The sequence below is a fragment of the Neovison vison genome, chromosome 1 (genome assembly GCF_020171115.1).
Source record: "Neovison vison isolate M4711 chromosome 1, ASM_NN_V1, whole genome shotgun sequence".
Classification (NCBI taxonomy): Eukaryota; Metazoa; Chordata; class Mammalia; order Carnivora; family Mustelidae; genus Neogale; species Neogale vison.
In genome coordinates, this window is record NC_058091.1 from 204800633 (window position 1) to 204819421 (window position 18789).

The 18789-nt window shown below is 36.8% G+C and overlaps 1 long non-coding RNA gene across 1 annotated transcript in view; it reads left to right on the plus strand.

The window, feature by feature from the left end:
* The first annotated feature begins 7128 nt into the window (after positions 1-7128).
* The window catches only part of LOC122901035, a 39836-nt gene continuing 28175 nt past the window's right edge, over positions 7129-18789 (plus strand). The window contains exon 1 of the long non-coding RNA XR_006383351.1: positions 7129-7167. This is a non-coding gene — a long non-coding RNA (uncharacterized LOC122901035). The remainder of the gene's footprint in view (positions 7168-18789) is intronic.

The window sequence follows — 18789 nt, forward strand, 5'->3', positions numbered from 1 at the left end:
TTTTCACTGTTTTGTGAAAGCATTTTGAAAAGTTGAAGAGCATTTTTGAGAAGCTAGAGGTAATGTATTGTCACAAAGTGTTAAACTAGGAAGCAAGGAGCTTTTCTATATGGTAAATTCTGAACACTATAAACCTCTAAAAAAATGACAGTAAATATGTAATGTAAATGGATTTCTGGAGACTGACTGAAAAGTAGAAACTTTCACATACGATTATACATGTATTCTAGAATAACTTTACAAGCAAGGGTATTTGAGGCTACCTGAGAAAAATGAGACAGCGGTTTCCTGATCAGCTTGTTCAGAGGACAGATGTACTTAGGGAGAGCCCATTGGCTCTTGTTTGTTTTTTCTCTTGATTTCAACTACTTGTTTCCAGTCCTATGCATAAAAGGGAAGGGAAGATAAAAGACTTGAAGCAGCTTGGTCAAAATATCCATGAGGTATTATGTGTGTGTATTTTCTTTAAATGCAGCAAAAATTGTGATATATGCTAACTTTTAAACAGCTAAAGTCATGTGTTTTGAACTTCAACAAAAAAACTATGAGTCTCGCATTATGAGGATAAGTTAATAGAAGCACTGGCTTGGAAGAAGGAGGAATTTCAAATAAAGGAAATGAATTCCTCTTCTGCTGTTGTGGAATGAGGTAGATGAGACATGTGAACGGGAGACAACTGTTCAGACTTGGTGACCTTCAGACAATCCATGTTATTAAAAACAACATTTGGAAATACTGAAGTTGTAGTTCTTAGATATGGCTACAAAGACAGTGTTTGTTGTAATTAATGGCTTAAACATTTCGGAAAAACACTTGGAATTTCATAAGAACCTAAGTAAGGAAATTTAGATGAGCAGCTAGATACTTTTAGTGATCACCTCTATGAAAAAAAAACAATAATCAACATGAAAACAGTAACAAAAGCAACAGACTGTGTCTCTGTGTTCATAGTCCTGTGTTGGGAGGAAAAAGCTTTGCTTTCTTAGAGATATCAGAAGCGCTGCCCTGCCCTTGCTCCAGAGAACTCCTTGCTTGCTTTTCACATGAAATGGCTCCATAATCCCAGAAATTAATAGAGGAAAGATGAAGAATTTATCAATAATTTTAACATGATCCTTTCCAAATGTCTTCATTGATTACTAAAGGTAAGCCATCTCCCTTGTTTCATGGAAGAAGTTTTCAAGTGCTTATTATAGCCCAACTAAGGGAACAGAGTCTGTTTTGTCATTAGGCTTTTATTGCATTCGTAAGACATGTGGCATCCCTAACAACATCCCTAATAACAAATGGAGTGAATTCCATTCCACCTTTCCTCTACCCACAGTGCTGTCTGCATCAATTATCAGGGTTGAAAAATGATGTCTGGATGTCATTCTCAAAGTAAAAAAGGGCTTGACCTTGTCAATCTGGTCACAATTAAAGGGTGCCGTATGACCTTGGAGTAGAGTTTAGAAAAGTTGGGCAGATGGAAGACAAATAAAAATATTGCTAGTTGAATTGCAAAACTGTAATAGTGGCAGTTTTGTTGGATATACAATTAGAAGCATTGAAATAATAGTCTAGAGCCATAAAATTTCATTTGGAAATTCATTCTGAGTAATTCAGTTTAACAACCAAGAGGAACATAGCATCAGTATATGTTTTATTTGTGGTTTAGAATATGTCCTGTCTTTTAGTTTAACATTATTTCATTTTGGTATGAAGTCCTCAGTTATGTACTTCTTTCAGTAATTTCTCATAGGATGAATTAGGGAGCTGTCCCATTGCATTTGAAGATATCCTCCAGTGCCCGAGGTTCTTTCTCCCCTATCCAGCATTTACTTCCTCAGAATTTTCATTCCTTCTGGTTGTATAGAATAATGTAGGGATGTCCTCTTAAATAAATTGTGTTCCTGGAGTTGTTCCTTGTTCTTGGATTGAAAGTAGACATTAAATATTTAGCCATTAGTGTCTCATAGGAGTACATGTGCATTTTTTTTTCATGTTGGATGTCACCAATTAAAACTTTTACTTTTGAAGGAAGAAAGTGTTCATTTAATCAAAATTTGGTAAGTGTCTATTATATGCCTGGAATGATGTATATAATAGGCACTGGAGATAGACCTGTGAACCAAATTGGAATCTCTGCTATCATACCACTTACGTTTTGTTGCAAAGAAGATGAAAAATAAAGAAAGGAAAGTCAAATAAGAAGATGAAAAATAAAGAAAGGAAAGTAAAATAAGAAGTATTAAAGATCATTGATAGAGGTTAGAGAGAAAAATTAAGCAGGGAGGGGAGACGGTGGTCACCAGACGAAGTGGGTTTGGTTCTAAGGAGAGTTTGGGTAGGTCTTGCCACAAAGAACACATCTGAGTAAATTTCCAAATGAGGTGAGTCAGAGAGCCATCAGGATATCTAGGGAGAGTGTTTCAGGCACAGGAAAAAGAAGATGCACCTGGGAGCCTGATGTTTGGTGGTAGAATCAGTGTGGCTAGAACTTAGAGCTTGGAGGAGGAATCACGGTCTTAGAGGGAAAGGTGTGAATGTTGGGGTGAAGAATTTGGGGGAGGCAGATTGTTTAGGACTTTGTTGGCCATTCCAAGGACGTCAGTCTTTTTTCAAGGAGCAGGAAGCTACTGGAATAGAATCTGAGGGAATTTCAGTCTTCTCTTTAACAATTATAATGCTCTGAGGATTTTTTAATTGGAGATATTAAGGAACTATATTTCAATCATTTTATAAGTAGATTAAAACCTCCTAGCCGCTCACTTTATGTAGTATGATGTGTAAATTTTAAAATAGATCCCTTTATGTTAAATCTGTCAGGCTACAAATAATTATTTTTGTTTCTGGAAGCAGGAAGTTGAATTAGCCAATTTTACTGAGCCCACAGCAGTTCGCTAACTATTCCGAAACGTAAAATGAAGCAGGGCCAGAGTGCTATCTAGTTGAGATGCTATGCACGTTAAAGAGATTCAATTAGTAATCTGGCTCAGTGAAAAATTTCTAAGTTACAGCAGGAACTACATAAATTCCAGAAAAGAGATAAAGAAAAAATATCTTGGAAAACACAATGTAATATGAAACTTTTCTTTTTACCAGTAAAACTTTTGGAGTGTTCATAATACTTATGAACAATTATTTATTACTTACTAAGTTTAGATATTGAATAAACTCTTTATGTTTATTATCTTAGTCACACAACTACTATTATTTCCTAATATTATTATGGTGTATTAATATCACCATTCCTATTAGTAGTAGTATCGGTTATTATTAGTAGAAATGAAAAATCAAGCTTAAATTTAGGGAGGTCAAGTAATTTTTATAGTTGAAGAAGAGCCAGAATTGGTTTCCAAACCCAGTTTTGCTGACCCTAGAGTCTACATACTATGGAAAACTGCCTCTGCTTTCTAAAGTAAATATTAACAAACTTAGAAATCAACTTGCAAAGCTGTTATGCATGGAAACATTTAATGCTATGATTATAACGTACTGCTTGTATGTGGGTGACACATAGTAGGAGTCCATAAAATGCTAGTTCCCTCACAATTTCCCCTCATAATTGGTAAAAACATTTCTTATTTTAAAAAGAGCAATAGAGGACGGCACGTGGAGTCTGTTTAAAGAATGTACTTCCTTTTTTTAAACAGTTTTACAGTATTGGGCATCATTTCATAGGGAAATGCACTCCTCCTGTTGATGCTTATGGTAATTCTCTACAGCAACAGTGTGGACTGTACACACATAATGGTAATTTTAGAGTGGAAACATATCAATCACTATTTGTACATATAATTTTGGAAGACATAGTGTGCTATACAGTGTCTCCAAGGAATGTGTTTGTTCTGCAAGGAAATTAAATGCTGCTCCACAATAAATGTTACTGAATGTAGCACCACTGTGTTCTACCTTGAACTCAAACTCCTTGAAAAACTTGGCTTTGACAGGTATACATTTGACAACTCTGAACCATCTAGAATCTTGACCCCTATTCAAAAATATTTTTCTTTTGTACAACTAAAACCAGCCTCTCATCATTTTGGGGGAGGGGGAATAAATTATTTTCAGCTTCTATCCCCATATTTTACCTTTGTGTCAAGTCAAGACATTGTTAATTTTTCCCCTCAATTATCCCATTCAAACACTAGAAGGCACATAAATTGTAACCTGTGTCTAATAGCATCCTAAGAGTCCATGTCATGGGACTAACTTATAATGAGATCTTTTTTGGCTTCTCCAGCAAAACTAAATCTTCTTGGATAATATCCAAGACATATCTTTCTTATATCAAATTCTGCTCTAGAGAATGCGGTAATACAAATGTGGACCACAGTAAATACATCTCCAGGTCCAGTAAAACAGTAACTTTAATTAAATATTAATTTGTTGCCTATAATACTTTACAGTTTTTCAAAAGATTTCAAATATATGATCTCATTCTTCATGGCAGTCCTGCATAATAGGTAGAATTGAAGTTATACTCACATTTTACCCATGAGGAAACTAAGACTCTAAGACAATAAGCCACTTGTCTCAATTTAGACACCTGGAAAGAATTAAAGATGGTTTCAAGTTGAGGTTTTCTGACTCTTATTCCAGAACTCTTCTCACCATTAAGTCTATGTGAAAAAGTTGAAGTGAGGTCACTCATAAATTTGTGGATAAAATATAAGTACAATATTTTCTTTGGGACAAAATATACCAAGGAATTTTGAAGTGATTCTTTGCTTGGCAATATAGATTTTTCCTGCAACTGTCAAATTTCATTCTTCTGAGAGTACATTCTGCAATTTTTTCTGGGACATTTTTTCAGAGTATCAAAAACTTAAAAATTATGAGTAACAAAGGTAAACTAACCCAGTCAGCTATGAGACGATGAAATAAAATTAACAATAATTTTTAAGATACAGTACTGGCACAAGATTAGCATGGAACCATTCAAAAATAGACCAATGTATATTTTTAAAATTTAATATATTCCGAAGGAAATAGCCTTGAAAAAGTCAAATTATTAGAAAATTGGTATTGTAAAAATTATCCATCTTCTTTATCCACCTCACAACAGAGAAGAAATACATTCCAGATGGATTAAATACTTAAAATATATAGGTAAGAATTTAACAATTTGATGTTGCTGACTACAGTTGCCCATGTTGGAGGCTACACAACCCAGGAGTTATATTCACATGGACTGGTCCACCCTCTTGGGTGAGCAATGTTAGTACCCATGACTGGCTTTTGATTGGGGAAGAATTTTTTTAAAAAGAAAGATATATATAAGGGCCCCTGAGTGGCTCAGTTGTTAAGCAGCTGCCTTTGGCTCAGGTCATGATCCCAGGGTCCTGGAATCGAGCCCCACATCAGGCTCCCTGCTTGGCGGGAAGCCTGCTTCTCCCTTTCCCACTCCCTCTGCTTGTGTTCCTTCTCTTGCTGTGTCTCTGTCAAATAAATAAATTAAATAAAAAGATATATAAAAATCACATAAGAAGTGAATGATTGATTTGATCACATAAATAAATTTGAATGCATACATCAAATACCATAAAATTAAAAGACAAACAAGAACTGGTAAGAACATTTGCCACAAATACAATAATCTCATAAGACTGATGTATGAAATACACATATGTATGTAATGACATTAAATTTAACTTTACAATTCCCAAACCCTACAGACACTATTCATTACTTATATAAGTTAGGACAGTGCTAAAATATATAACAAAAAGACTCAACAATGTAAAATGGCTCAAACATAACATAAGCAAACATTCTTAAGTTTTTTTTTTTTTTTTTTTTGTACCGGGGGCTATCTTAGCAGTCTGGTGAAGCTTAGCACCTCTTTTCTGAATAACTTTTTAAAATTTTATTTATTTACTTGAAAGAGAGAGAGAGAGAGAGAGAGAGCGCATGAGTGGGGGGAGGGGTAAAAGGAGAGTGTGAAGCAGACTCCCCCCTGAGCAGGGAGCCCAAAGCGGGGCTTCATCCCAGGACCTAGACAACATGACCTGAACTGAAGGTAGACGCTATCCGAGCAACTGAGCTATCCAGGCACTCCATCAGAAAATGTTTTTAAATACATAACATAGAATTTAAAAGATTTCAAAATAAGCCAATTAAATTGAAATATAACAATAAAATATTACAGGAGCATGTGAATAATAATAAAGGTGCTTCTTTATTAAAACATTAAGTAACAAAATATAACAGCTAGAAAAGCTGTGCAGACAGGAAGAAGAGGAAAATGTGGGCTTTGATGAGTAGGTAGTAGTCTTTGCTAAATCAAGTTAGTAACTTGATTTTTGATGACTATAGCCAGTGAGGTCAAGTTTAGAGTGAGGAGGTGAGAACTGTTGTGGAAACAAATTATGAAAATAAACATTTTGGAGAGCAAACTGCCAAGATGGATCCAGTGTTTGAAAATTGTTCAAACTCTTGGATCCACTAGTTCAATTTTTATGTATTTTCCTCAAGAATAAAAACTAACAGAAAAATTATGCACAAATTGTTCATAACAGCATTTAACAATAATATGTTTATTATCAATTAGAACAGATACGTTTACAATAGCCAAAATAAATTAGCATTGTCAATGAAATTGAGGTACATCATCCTATCATAGACTATTATGCTTTTGAGTTCTAATAAATAATAGCTGAAACTTCTTGAATACTTATAGATTTTAGGCATTTTGCTAATCATTTTATCCCCTTTAAGTCTTCCCAGTCACCTGGTGAGATACTTTCTTGATCTCGTTTCAAAGGTGGAAAAACTGAACCTCAACAAGGCTAAGTGTTTTGCTGAGGATTTTACATCTAAAATCCATTCTCTTTTCTTGCTTACTAACAGGTCTCCAACTTTGTTTGAGTTTGCAGTGAGCTCAGCTGAAAATACTGAGCTGCTAGCCTAACACAATTCAGGCTGGCCACATGACCAGTTATGGCCAATTCCGTTGAAGCAGAGATTGCTATTCTAAAGGAAGACTCAACAGAACAGGACTTTTCAGCCTTTTGACCCTCATCTTTCCTCTTTTCTTCTCCCAAATGAGCAGGTGAAGCCTGTGTGGGTAGTAGTCATCTCATAACCATGGCTGAAAACCACAAGCTAAGAATGGCAGGACAGGAGGCTAGGAGAAGCCTGGACCTGAGGAAATTCTTGAAGACTGCACAAGCCCATGTTTACGTAAGTCCCTGAATGGTGTTTGATTAAGTCACACAAGTTACATTGTTAGGTGAGTACAGACGAAGATCTGTTTGATGCAGCTGGTCAGTGGAAAAATCAAGACGTAAGCTCAGATCTATCAGACCCAAAGATCTTTTAAGTACTAGTATATACTGATTATGTGTTTATTTGCTAATGTTAACTTTAAAAAGTAAGATATTAAAGTTGTATATGTATGTATGATATCCACTATACTAATATCCCTGGAAAGAATACAGGAAGAGACCAAAATTTTAACAATGGTTATCTCTGGGTGGCAGGATTATGAGGGTTAATTTTAAAAATAAGTTTATAAGGAGATTTTGTTATTATAAATGTAATTCTTGCTTATTGTGGATAATTTGCAATTTGAAGAACAGAACAAAGGAAAATGTAAAATGTGCTACCTTGCAATTTTCCCTACATTTATATTTTTAAATTGTATACACTATTTTGTATCCTGCTGTTTTTACTTACTATTATAGGCATTTCTCATTGTTATCAAATATTTTAGAAATACCATGTTAATGGCTACCTATTATTCCAGCATGTGGATGAGTACAAATTGTTTAAAAATTCTTCAGTTGAAAATTTTAAACTCATTAGATTTTTCGATAATAGAAATAATGCTCTGGGAACACCTAAGTTTATAAATCTTTGTCTGTTTCACTGACAGTTTTCTTAACATAAATTCTCCAAAGTAACACTTCTGAGAATTTTATTGTTGTTATTGTCAGGAACTTTTAATATGTGCTTCAGAAATATTGCAAAAGTATTGGTACCAGATGTGTATGAGTGTTCCATCATTTGGAGGCCTTGAGATTGTCCCCCTGCCTTTATTCACCTCCAGTTGACTGATTAAATGGATTTCCAGAGTCTGTCATTTTGTGTTAATTAAAATATGCCTTGGTCGGGGCACCTGGGTGGCTCAGAGGGTTAAAGCCTCTGCCTTCGGCTCTGGTCATGATCCCAGGGTTCTGGGATCGAGCCCCGCATTGGGCTCTCTCCTTGGTGGGGATCCTGCTTCCTCTTCTCTCTCTCTGCCTACTTGTGATCTCTCTCTGTCAATTAAATAAATAAAATCTTAAAAAAAATATGCCTTGGTCAACGGTGACAGAATTACTGATTGAATCAAAAATTCTTATAATTTGTACATAAGGGAATCAAAGGAAAGTGACAGAGCTGAAATTTCTCCTATTTCTGGTAGGAGTTTTCAGCCATATTATAAGGTAATTCAAAGATGCCGTAATATCATAGAGTAAGACGATGTTAAGAATAGAAGATTTTCATCCATCATTAACAGTTAGCTTTTCCTGGACGCCTGGGTGGCTTATTGTGTTAAGCCTCATGCTCAGGTCATGCTCTCAGGGTCCTGGGATTGAGGCCCATATTGGGCTCTCTGCTCAGCAGGGAGCCTGCTTCCCCCCTCTCTCTCTTTCTGCCTGCCTCTCTGCCTACCTGTGCCCCCTCTCTCTGTCTAATAAATAAATAAAATCTTAAAAAAAAACCACAAACAGTTAACCTTTCCCTAAATGTATATTTTTCCTTAAAATAGCCGGTGAAAGTGAAAGATATATATGGATACAAATAAATGAATATGTTTACATTGAGCTTGTATTTTTAAAAAAATTTTCATTAATGGGTCGGCTGTGTAGCTCAGTCCGTTAAGCAGCTGCCTTCAGCTCAGGTCATGATCCCAGGGTCCTGGGATCAAGTCCTGCTTCAGGCTTCTTGATCAGTATGAGCCTATGTATGTCCTAAGTTTTAATTATTATTTGTTAATTATTTTAAATAGTAAAATAAACACTTACTAACCCACCACCCAAAACAAAAGGTAGAAACTGGACAGTAATCTTGTATACTATTTTTTACAATATCTCATTCCCTTGCCATCCCATGGTTTTATTTTCATATTTTGTTTTATTTATTTATTTTAAATATTTTATTCATTTATTTATTTGAGGAAGAAAGCACAAGCGGGGGGGGGGCAGAGGCAGAGAGGGAGGGAGACGGAGACTCCCCACTGACCAGGGAGCCCCATGCGAGACTCAATCCCAACTCCCTGGGATTATGACCAGAGTCGAAGGCAGCTGCTTAACTGACTGGGCCACCCAGGCACCCCATATTTTGTTTCATGAACAGTGTCTCCGTGTTTTCAAATTTTGAAAACCACTTCTAATCTTCACATTAGCTTTCAAGTGAATACTTTGGCTGTTTCAAATTGAAATGGTAAATTTTTTTTTCTGCTTTAGAATCTAATCTGATGTCATATTTGAAGTCCAATCCAAGTAAATAGTCAGAAATATGCTGAACAGGTTTTTGAAGCTTTGTAATGCAAATCCTCCAATGATGTCCTTTCAGCTCTAGTACATTAAAAATTTCCATGAATCTTCCCTTTGATCTAAGGCAGTAAAAGTTGAAAAGGGCTTATAACAATAATAGGCTTGTTTTAATTAAGTTCAGTAAATATTTGTTAAGCACCTACCAAGTAGGATGTGTAGAGTTTGGCATTGAGGGAGTGTGGTGGTGGTGACTCAAAATGACTAGGATAATGGCTTCTTACTAAGCCGTTTGAATTCTAAGAGAGAACCTAGAAACAGGACCTAGCACATATGGAAACTAAATGTATGAGAGATTAGGTCAATGGGAAAACATGGGTTATTGAATATGTGGTATTGAGATAATTAATATTGGCATAATTATTAAATGAAATTATATTAATAGTAGAAATTATAGGAATGACATGGAAAATGTGACATCTAAGGTGGACCTCCAAGGCTGAGTGGGATTAAAATAGGTCTAAGAGATGCAGGTGGAAATTTGGGAGGAATTTTTCCAGAAGGTTATTTTCGAGAAGGGTGACTAGTTCATCCTGGGGGTTTTGTGCTTTCTGCTTCTAGGGCTGAAAGTCCCATGTCATGGGAAAAGGACAAATCAGGACAGATGTTTACCTACAAAGGGAGAAGTGGTAGCCATACTTTCCTTACCACTCTTCCCAGTTTCCTAAACCAAGAAGCAAACACATAGTCCCACAACTGAGTCCCATAGGTGTCGGGTTTAGGAAACTGGACTAAAGCCTTTCCTGGCTCTACCACTTTCTCTGATAAGGGAGATTTAAGATTTCCAAGCTCCTTGTCCTTCTCTGTTGCCTCCAGCAACACTTCTGTTGAAGTTTACACGGGCTTCAAACTCTTCCACCGCTAAGACGTCAAATTTGGGCCTTTCTGTGATGGCTACCTCCCATTCACCTTGGGGTCAGTCATCCATCTCTGCCTGAACTTAAGCCATGGAGTAAACTCTGAACTTCTTTTCTTTGCTGGAAAACGGGAGAAAATATTGCCTCCTATTTCATAGGTCCTTGTGGAAGAAAATGAAATCACTCATAAAATAGTGTTTTAAAAAATGAGCAAGTTTCAGAATTGTATGTTCAGAATGTTCATACTTTTGTTTAAAAAAAAATTTATATCGAGCATGTTTTTGCGTATTAGTTTATAAGTGCAGTGAAAAGAAGAAAACCAAACTCTAAACCATGGTTACATTTCAGATAGGGTATGAAAAAGGGGAGACATGTTAAGGAAATGATCTCCACATTCTGGCTTTGAATTTTGTGAATATTCTACAATAAATTTAGATTATATTTTAATTAGAATATAAATGAAATCAGTACAAAAATGAACAAACATGAAGACTTCACAGGGGAGTTGGCATTTGAGTGAGTCTTAATGACTACCTGTGCCTTATGTGGAAGATAGGGAAAGGTTTCCCAGCACATAGGGTAGGGGATGCCTGCAAACAGAAATGCAGGTGGGTGGTCCCAAGACAGGAGACTGGAGAGTTGGCCAGGACTGCATCTGGGTGTCCTTTGAATGCCATCCTCAGGAATCTGAACTTTATCCTCAGAGTAATGGGAAAGCATCCAGGGGTAATACAAATGGGAAAACGAATAGAAGTTGCATTTTAGGATACTTCTGTGTTGAGGGGTGAGGGCATGGACAAGACTGTAGATTTAAAAAGGAAATCAGAAACATCCAGTAGTCACAACAAAAGATGACAAAGGCTTGGCTTATCACCTTAGACCAAATAATATCTGTCACTTTGATGCCATAACTAATATTAATAGCTAGCATTTATTGAAATATTTGTTTATAGATAGTATTAGCCAACCTTAAATTGGCTAAGAGTTATAAATGGCCATCTCATTTATTTCACACCAAATCTCTGTAAGACAATGTTAGTATTATGAATATGTAATTGAGGAAACCAGGATTCAGAGGGGTTAAGATACATACTCAAGTACACTGTAGATAATAAATGGTGTGACTAGGATCTGAAACCACACAGCTTGCTTTCTGGGACACACTTTGAGGTAGTCATAAACCCTTAAAAGGGTCCTCAGTGTCAGAAAAATTACTCTAGATAGACTTAAACAGGCATGGATGATTCCTTTGAGACTATCTCAGTACGAGAGAAATACGGACCTTATCTCCACTGAAAAAAAGAGGATTTTTAAGTGCTGGGTAAGCCAGTGAAAAAAATTGCTGAGGGATGTTAGGGCGAATGTCGGTCAAAGTGATTAGGTAATCTGTGTTTGTTAATTGCTGCTTATTTAAGTTAGGCTCCCACGTTCTCACCAAGATTGGGATGGAGAGGTGCTGAGAAGGAAAATATCCTCTTGTCTATCCCCCGGGTTGGAAAACTGGCCAAAGTCTGGGAGAATTACAACTCAAAGGGGCAAAGAAAGAACTTAGAAGTTCAAGTTTGCTCAACTAAATGCTTTAAGAGAAGGGAGGTCAAGAGCCTAGAGTCAAAAAGAACCCTGTTTCAAGTTTAGCCAGGGTGAGGGGAAAATTAACCTCTTCTTTATCATCAGTTGTTCGGAAGCATGGGATGCAGTAAAATTCTGTGTGTTAGTCCTCATTCTCCTGAGGAAATCCAAGAGAACATCATGTAAGGCATTCGGACACATAATCCATTTTAAATTGTATATATGTGTATGTTTTAAAAGTTAACATGCCAATCTATCCCTACTGAACAATGTAATACACAACTTCAAACAGAAGACCATAGTGAAACAAATGACTTTAGAGCAACAAAGAGAATAGTCGACACTTATTCAGTATTTATTCTGTGCCAGACATGAAGCTTAAGTATTTCTCGTATCCTCCGAAGAACAATCCTGGGAGGTAGGTGCGATAGTTACCTTCATTTTATGGATGAGGAAACAGGTTCTTAGAAGGGCATACAACTTATAAATGGTCCGTCTGAGCTCTTAGTAGGAACGGCTACCCAGTCTGTGAGAATCCAATGTAAGATGAAAATGTGGGGCCCCTTGTTCAAAAATTATTGCCCTTCAAGAGCAAAAGAAGAATATTAAACCAAACATAGGCCTCTCTAAGCACAGTGTGACTGTGCAGGTCATCAGTGCCCATGAAGCTGGCCTTGCCCTTAAGTTCATGCTTTCAGTGTACCTTTAGATAGGCCACATTCCACCTCTCCTGAATAAGTTAGTAAATGGGGAGGTCCCTGGGGGTAGCCAGAGTTCTTAACTGGTTATCAGTTGACCTTTTTTTAATGCCTGGAAAAAAGAAACTTTCTCACAGACAGGCTTTGGATATTTAATCCTTCCTGTATCACACAGCTTCTCAGTGGGATGTCAAAGTATTAGAAGACTTGAAACTCCCTACTGAGTTTCCATCTGAGAATAGTAAATGCTGGGAACAAAGGAGGTTCTTACACACAAAGGGGAACTACAGCTAAATACTGGCCTATGTACTGTGGCTTCCTTCACAACATATTCTAACAGCAAGTCTTACTGTATCAGATGAGAATGAACTTGGATGACAGAGTGCAATACTCAGATGGCTAAGAACATTAGCAATACTAATAAAAGAGGTTTTTTTTTTCATCATTATGAAAGATATAGGAAAGAACTGAGGCTCCTATCAGGAAACGGGTATATTAATACTGAATAAAAAAGTGTCTTTACTCCGACGCACAGCATGGCTGAGGAGCATTAAATGAAGAGGTTTTCTAGACTATAATTCCATTATTCCTGGAGGTGAATACTGTCCCAAGTGACTATTATTATCAGTACATGATGCACGACTGGGGCTTAGGCAACATTTCGGTGTAAACAGCAATGACAGAGAGTAACAGATTCCAGTTGCGTTAGAAAGGAGGTTAGTTTTCATTGTAAAAGTCCACTTTGCTCTTTAATAGAGATGGAGCTAAAAGGAAGCCGACTGTGGACCAAATATAATATCCAATGTGAACAGAGGTAAAAATTTTGCATATGAGTTTTTTCCAGTTGTAGGTTTCTAACATCAGCTCCTTGAAACAATAAGGTGAATTCTATAATTAAAAAACAGGCACTGGGGATAGACAAGAGGATATTTTCAGAGTAACACATGTTCACTGTTGTTTGGCATTTTGCATCATTTAAAAAAAGTGGTCTTCTGAATGTATTAACTAAAGACTCAGAAGACTTCTTGAGTAGCACAATGAGCCTTGGCTTAACTATAAATATTTTTCTTCCAGAACAAGCAACTCTATTATATATAGAGTCTTTTTGTGTGACTTTATGAAGATATAATTGACATGCAATAAACTGCCCATATCAGAAGTGTAGAATATACGTTTTGAAATAAGTGATCATCCATTCAAATACCAACAAAGCCAAGGTCATGAACATATCCCTTGCTCCTCAAAATTTCCTTTTCTCACAAAAGAGGAAATAACTGGGGTGGTTCTAGTGCATCAGCTGAATGCGAAGTATCTATTTGTTAAGGACATTTGTCTTTAGATTAGGGTAGCATTTTTTTCTCTTAAATATATTTGTATTGGACTCAAAACAATTGAGAGTAGTTTGTGTCACTAGGCAGACCAGTAATTTTGGTTCAGTTTCTATCCGAAGATAGAGTGTGCTTTGGTGAAGATATAAAGTAAATATCTCATTTCAAGACTTGCACAAGGTAAGAGTAGCCCTTGTGGAATCAGAAACTGTCTGGTGCATTTTCTTTGCTAGTTGTTCTAAACTCATGCGTAGCTCTGTGTGGGTGATATTCACAATCTAACTCTGGTCTCATCTCTTACTGCTGGTCTGCAAGGCAACGAAAGCGGAGCAGTGTCAGTCTGGGGTCGGCACAGTGGTGAAGGGGGTATAAACCATCTTTCTTTAGCTTCCCTGGGTGTTGTTAGCAGTTCCTAGGTGATCCATACCCACTGCCTCCCTTTTTGTAATAAATTGATTTGCATGATAAAATCCCATTCCTGATTTTATTTCATCACGATTATAGAATATAGTAATAGACTCCTGTGATGTGACAGTTGGCAGAGATCTCAATACCTCCTGAGAAAGTCTGTTTTGCTTCAAGAGTAGTTAGTCGATAGAGGGCGCTTCCTTTTTATGAGCGGAAATTTGCCTTCTAACCATTTCTTTCAATCTAATGAAGATTCCCTACTGCTGAAGAGAAGACTTACTGAAAGAAGAGTGTGGGAATACCATGAAAGAGTGAGTTTGAATCAGAGTTTCACTGGTTACTTCACTTTTCTTTGCAAATCCTAGATACTACTTATCTTTTTGAACCTGTTTCCTTATCTTATGAAATGGAGATAAAAATCACGTCTTAAAGTTGTTTGAATGCTAAATGAAATGATTATAATGCACAGTCCCTAATTGCTAACTATTGGTTCCAACCCCAAGTGCCATTATTCTCCCCAGCGAACCTGATAACCTAGCTTAAGTTAGAAAGGTCAGGCTTTATCTTGGCAAAAACTGTTAGTGCTGATATCATTGGATCATCAATCATTTTTAGAAGTTTCCCACATTGAGACTTTTAATGAGAACTGAATGTTAAAATTTCAGTGCTTCCAAAATGATCTCCGTGAAGTTATTCTGTTCATCGCTTTCTTTTTAGTTTTTAATTTCTAAAATTGCAAAGAATATCTAAGTAAGAGCTATCATGTAAAATAACAAACCAACCAACCCAGGAGTGTTACATGAGGGCATATTAAATGTTTCTACCCTCTTGTGGGTACAACAGTCCAGCCACAATTGCTTCTGCGCTTGTCAACTTACCCACCTGCCTACCTACTTATCACCAGTAGATTCTCTTCTCATCGTGCTTGGTCACAAATGAGCCATATTCCAGACAGATATTCCCTGCGGGATCGACAATAAATAGCACTAAATCCTAGTAGTGTTGACTATATGGGAACTGGGGTAAAGTCATCAAATTCAGGGAGCAAATGAGTGGATATCTGTTTACCTGTCTGGTGCAGTAGTGGCAGTGTGAGAAATGCCCGAAGTCTCGCTGCATACCTATTGTCAGAATCTATTGAAAACACACTTAATCACTGAGTTCTCTACATTTGGGAAGCTTCACTCCTTTTCTCTGGTATTTAAAAAAAAAAAATCTTACTCCTACCTTTTAAGCCATCCACAAAGCTGTCAATTTCCTGATATGTGCTACTTCCTCTGAATGTCTACATTTCTGATGGTACCCAATAACTCAGAAATGAAGTAGAGCTTCCTACTGAGTGCTTGCAACTTAACTGATCTGGTTTTATAAATTTTTAAGTTGTCATTTTTTTAAAAATTTTTCTTACTCTAATTAAAATTGCCCAGTTGCCAGAGGACAGGGCGAACATTTTGGGCAAAATAAAAGCCGCAACTTACAACACGTGTAATTTAAAGGCCAGATGATTTAAATTGTTCACAAAATAATGATCATCATAAAAATTAACTTTCTTTATTTTTCTCCCTTTTACTCTTGATTAGCCACTTTAAGATTTATTAGCCACCAATAAGAATTCTTTATAAAGTGTTCTGTGACTCTCTTGATCCACTACAGGTCATTCCTTTGAAAGGCAAGCTCTTATAAGCGAAGCTGTGTTTTTCTCTGGATGAAGTGAGAACATTTTTTTCAATACCTCAGTGTGTTAATGTGGTCACTCTGGATTTCATCTGCTCTCCATGTTGACTCTAAACAAAAGATTGCCACCACATCACCTGTATCAGAAAGTCCTCTCAATTCTACCTGCTGAATATTTTCTAAATGTGGCCCCTTTGAGTTCTCAACACGACTCTCATCGTCTACTCCACTTTCTTTCTCACCTAAACTACTTTTGTGATCTCTTACCTGGTCCCTCAGTTTCCTCTCAGGCTCTCCAAACACCCTATCCTTTACCTTGTACCCAGAGGAACAATTTACTATGTAAATCTAATGATGCATTGCCCTAATTAAAACTTTCTAGTTACTTCCCATTACCTTTTGAGTACAATGCAAACTCTTACTTTTGCTTCCTAAATCCGGGACAATCTCTGCCTCCCTTTGGGAGCTCTGCTCCTAGCACTATGCCTCACTTATAGCCTTCCAGACACATCAGCCTTTCTGGAGTAAACCCAGTGCATATCTACCTCAGGCTCTGGAATCTGGTTTTCTAGAGCTTGGTTTTGCAGGCTTTGCTACCTCCATGTGGAAAAGAAGTCTTCATCCCCATCATTCTCTCTCCTTCCATTATGCTTTAATTTCATTCTAGAACTTTTTACTCTCATTATCTAGAATTATAGATATATTATATTATAATTATATTATACATTTGCATTCTTGTCTATAGTCTACTTTCCCAGTTAGGATAGTTCTTTGTGGTGCAGTTTTTGTCTTAACTGCATCCCACCCATCTTGCCCTTCCCCTCCAGCTTAAATTAACACTTGCTAGGTAGAGGGTCCTCAAGAAAAGATCTGCTGAATTAAAGAACATTAGAACCCCATGTTGACTAGAATCACAGAATTTGTCACTGAGATCTCCTCTAAAGACATTCTTCTAAAAGTGCTCTTGTAGATTGCAAAAAAGATGACATTTTATGTATTAGAAAACATGTACCTTATAAGAAGTGCTCATGTAAACATCTTTTTAAAAAGCAAATTTTAACTGTTCTAAAAAAATCAAAATAGCATGTTTCATTCCCTAAATGTGGACCCCTGGGTGATACAGTCACCTCATTAATAATTGAATATCCTGTCCTAATCTGAGTCAGGTAACTGAAGTAACATGAAGAGGTAGTGTTCTTATATGCAGGGGTCATTTTACAGAAGAGCAGAAGATACTCATAAAGGTACTAAAGGTGGTTACTAAACTAAAGGTGGTTAATTAAACAATGAATTCTGTGACCTAGAAGATATGTTATAAAAATTTACGAAATGACAAAACTGAAATCAATGCACATGTAAAAGATACCAAATAGGAGCAGCTTATCTTGAACTTCACTGGAGGAGGGGCTCTTCTTGGCTAGTTTCTCCCTCCTGAATACTAAAAAACTGTTTAGAATAGCCATCCAGTTTCTCGAGTTAGGTCTCTTTCCTTAAAAAAATCTCAAAGCCGTCTTTCAACAGAAAGCTTTATAAAGCTGGAATGGTAGGGGTGTGTGGAAGTTTTAATTGAAAATAACCAGGTCCACATTTGGAATAACATTTTGGTATGCGTATAAATTCATGTTTTTGTTAGAATTTATTCTATAGATATAACATATTATATATATATATATTTGGTATATATCAAGATTAAAAAGAAAGGCATATTTTAAAAAACTCAAATAATAATTTTAAATGAATACATGACTTTATTTTTCATGTGGAAGAAATTCAGAGGCAGGCTTTCTGGAAATTCTTTGGTCATTCTGAGATTTCACTAAAAATTAGACTCCTTTGATTCTTCTCCTCTACATTTTTAGAATATTGTTTCCATGTTCAAATTGTCTCATAGTTTCAAAATAACTGTCCAGCTCTGGCCATCATATTCATGTTCCATACAGGAGGAAAGAAGGAAGAAGTGCGCAGGGATAAAGAGCTCAGTTAAAGAGCTCTCAGAGTTAAAGAGCTTTGCTGGAAGCCTCATCCATTGACTTTGCTGACATTTGATTAGACATCTCTTTTCTATTTATTTTTTCAAAGATTTTATTTATTTATTTGACAGACAGGGATCACAAGTAGGCAGAGAGGCAGGCAGAGAGGGGGGAAGCAGGCTCCCTGCTGAGCAGAGAGCCCGATGCAGGGCTTGATCCCAGGACCCTGAGATCATGACCTGAGCTGAAGGCAGAGGCTTAACCCACTGAGCCACCCAGACGCCCCACATTTCTCTCTCTCTCTCTCTCTTTTTTTTTTTTAAGATTTTTATTTATTTATTTGACAGAGATCACAAGTAGTCAGAGAAGCAGGCAGAGAGAGAGGAAGGGAAGCAGGCTCCCTGCTGAGCAGAGAGCCCGATGTGAGGCTTGATCCCAGGACCCTGAGATCATGACCCGAGCTGAAGGCAGAGGCGTTAAACCACTGAGCCACCCACTGTGTGTGCCCCCAACATCTCCCTTTTAAAGGGAAGGTGGGAAATGCTGCTTTTTCTGAATACAGTGGCACCTTCGATAATACAGAGATTTCTTTAAAAGGAAAAGAGGTGAATGGATATGGGATCGGCAGCCAGGAGTATCTACTACTATACAAATAACACCAAACTACCAAAACTATACATAAATAGCTGAAGTGTGAATTCTGAGGAGGAGATTCTATGTTTTTCATTCACTGATGTATCTCTAACACCTATCTTAGTATC